At 36.5% G+C, this 3736-nt stretch overlaps 1 pseudogene; it reads left to right on the plus strand.

The window, feature by feature from the left end:
* Positions 1-3736, plus strand: part of LOC107728342 (SNW domain-containing protein 1-like) — a 16135-nt pseudogene that overhangs the window by 5411 nt on the left and 6988 nt on the right.

A 3736-nucleotide genomic window follows, 5' to 3' on the forward strand; every position in this document is an offset into this window, starting at 1 on the left:
CGGCTTTTATGCTTTTATGATGCGAGATTAATGTAAACACAGCCCACTGTGAACATCCTTGTAATTCGCTTCAACCTTTTAGAACTTTATGAATGATTATTTTCGGTTCAAATGGTGCGTGTGTAAGGAACTGGAAGCAAGCAGAATAAGGCTATTTCTAAAGCACGCAGTGCCATCTGCTGTTAAAAACTAAGCTCAGAATCGATTCAAGAGAGAATCGCGATGCCTTCGGAAAATCTCAGAATCGATTTCTCGATTCACGATGCATCGATTTATTGTCCCAGCCCTAGTTTTCACTGCTTTTCAGCTGTGTCTGACAGCGCCTGGTCTAAAATCACTGTCTTCAATACAATGGGATTTTCTTGACTGATACTGTTCTGCCGTGCAAAGGCGAAAGACCGTAACTTCTTTTTTTTTTTGGTCGAAAATTAGTTATTGATGTTTTTGGGACATTCAAGACCTTTTTTTTTTTTTTTGGTCGAAAATTAGTTATTGATATTTTTGGGACATTCAAGACCTTTTTTTTTTTTTTTGAAAAAATGGGTTGTCTTAACAGTAACTTCCAAAAGCCCAGGAGAAACTAAGGCAGAACACCGTATAACACCAGTTACCGCTCTTTGACTTTGTTGTGGAATGCTCAAATTGAGTTACGGTACTCTGCCTTTTGTTTAGCCATGCGTCAATATGAAGTTACTGTGCCGGGTTGGAGTTACGGTATTTTGCCTTTGTTTTACTGTCCATTAAAGTCTGCTGTGTTTACATTACGGTGTAACCTGTGTACTTTCATAAATCTGTCACTGAAGCACTTATTAGACAAACGAATTAGATAGATCACGATCTACTAGGGATGTAACGATTCACTCAACTCACGATTCGATTCACGATTTTTTTTTTAACAAAATGAGATTTAAACGTTTCCTTGGTTTCCGCTGTAAACAAAGCAGCTTATGAACTTTTAATATGCATTATATATGCATTGTTTAGATGACAAAATATCATCTAAACTTTTCTAAAGACAGTAAGTTCCCCTCAGACATGCATTCATATAAACTCCTGCCCCTAAATGAATCGCAATTTGTTGAGCATCTCAACCGATTTGAATCGTCACATATTTAAATTGATTTTCAACCGGCTCGCGGTTAATCGATACATCCCTAGCATGCATTCTAACTATTATTTTATATGCTTTATAAAGATAAATTTATGATAAATTACAACAACAAAAACATCATATTTATGCATTCTGTATTTTAATAGACATGCATTCATATAAACTCCTGCCCCTAAATGAATCGCAATTTGTTGAGCATCTCAACCGATTTGAATCGTCACATATTTAAATTGATTTTCAACCGGCTCGCGGTTAATCGTTACATCCCTACGATCTACCAAACTGCTCCATATAACTAAGCACTGTAAACAAACAAAGATTATAGATAACTTGGCAGCAATAAGTAATCTTTAAAGTTTTTATTTTTTTATTTTTCTTCAATTATTCATTCAGTGCCAGCCTGTCAGTCAGGGGCTGCCCACTTCTGGTTGCACGCATGTGGACCTGAATGCCGTGACAGCATAGTATGATCGCACATAAAATCACTAGTAACAGTTCGCAGTTAAATCCATATCCTACCTTTTCTTGTAACCCGATAAGATCCATGGCAATGAACGTCATCGGAGATGTTTCATCCACAAGCATTCTGAGCATTATTCCTACTTGCTGGCGTTCACATCAATCCACAAGTCGTTCTTTTAGGTCAGGCTATTTTCATTCATTCAGTGTCAAAGCAATTAGGCTATGTCTTGCATGCATCCTTTTTACGTTAGTGATGTTTAACTTTTTGTCTGGTTGTCAGAAAAACAATTACTACTGTCTTATTACTGTATGTTATAGCATATGAGAGAGCCCATGATCACTATATTTTAATCCGGTGTTAATACTATGATTTTGTAAATGGTTATCAGCAACCATATATTGATAACGTGGAAGTTACTGCCTTTTGCCTTGGTGTGATTTCTCACTTTTTGCAGACAATGTAAAGTACAGTAACTTCAAAAATCGGGGTAAAAATCAAGTTTGAGCTCAAGTTGTAGATAATTTTCATTATTAAAACATCTAATTGGCAGATTTCCAGTGTCCTACCTATAACTAATTTGGCTGGACAAATACAAATCTTTAAAGTAATTTTTCAGTTTCACACTTGTAGGGCAGTATTGTTGTTGTTTTAAATCGTTTTTAATCAAGCAATAATCCTCATGAATTTCTCATACTTATGAAGTCAAGCCAGCATGATACAACTGTCCTTTTTTTCCTGTTGCTGTAGCTTACAGAAAAGACCAGAGCAGCTCTGGAGAAACAGGTCTCGCAAAAAATTGCAGCCGCCATGCCTGTACGTGCTGCAGACAAACAGGCCCCAGCACAATATATCAGGTAAGAGCAGTTCCACTGACGAATGCTCTTAAATTTGGAGTATACATAAATGTGCTGGGATCACTAAAGTTAAACCATATTAACAGTATGATGTTCATTAACATAAGCAGATTATTTAAACTGGTTGCTTATTTAAAAAAAAAAAAGTGGAGCTTGTACATTAATTATTCGGTACAAACCAGTTTATTGTTTGAGCTTTAAAGTTGTCTAAATCATCATTTATGATTTGGGAATAGTGGCCCCCTTGTGCTTCCATTTAATACACTGAAAGGGAAGTCAGTTATTTTCTAAGGTAATTCACATTATGCCACAAATACTGTCGACTGAGCTTGTATCGAACCTGGAATATTTCTTTAAAGTCAGTCTGAGATTTTCTGTGCAGTTGTCTTTGCATTGCAAGATGTTGACAGCGTTTTGTATTTGAGTTGTTTAAGTTCACAGAATGTTTTTAAGTGTTCATATATATATATATATAATAAAAGTTAAAAAAAAAAAAGTGAAAGTGGGGGAAAATCACATTATGAAATAAATATTTTTCTCTAATACAGTAAGAGGACGTGTGTCTATATCGTCCTAATGCACGGTGAGGAGGAGAGTTTGAGTGGACAAAGACTTCAAGGATCACAGCTGGAGAACTGCAGAAAATTAGTTGAGTCTTGGGGTCAGAAAGCCTAAAAAAAACAATGTTGTTTGGGAGGGTTTCAAGAAAAAACAAGAAAAGAAAACGCTCTCGTCCAAAAACAAACTCCAGCATATTTATTTGCTAGACATGACTGGAACTTTAAATGGGACTGGGTTCAATGGTCAGATGAAACTAAAAAAAAATTAGCTTTTTAGCAGCAAACACTCTAGATGGGTTTGGTGCACACAGGGATAAAAAAGTACCGCATGTGTACAATGAAATATACTGCTGGATCTTTAATGTTGTGGGCCTATTTTTCTGCCGGAGATCCTGGATATCTTGTTCAGATAGATGGCATAATGGATTCTATAAAATACCAGTGGATAAAAAATTAAAAACTGACTGTCCATGATAGAAATCTTATAATGGGCCATGGTTGGATCTTCCAACAGGACAATGATCCACAAACAAACATCAAAATCAAAACAAAAATGGGTCACTGAGAACAAAACCAAGCTTCTGCCCTGGCCAACCCAGTTCCCTGTGCTGAACCCTATAGAAAATGAGTGTGGGGAACTGAAGAGGAGAAGCATCAACATGGAGCTGGAAATCTGAAGGGTCTGGAGTGATTCTGTATGAAGGAAGGGTCTCTGATCTCTTGTCAGATGTTCTCTAAACTCTTCAGG

The sequence above is a fragment of the Sinocyclocheilus rhinocerous genome, unplaced genomic scaffold (assembly GCF_001515625.1).
Source record: "Sinocyclocheilus rhinocerous isolate Xijiao unplaced genomic scaffold, SAMN03320098_v1.1 scaffold277, whole genome shotgun sequence".
NCBI classification, from domain to species: Eukaryota; Metazoa; Chordata; class Actinopteri; order Cypriniformes; family Cyprinidae; genus Sinocyclocheilus; species Sinocyclocheilus rhinocerous.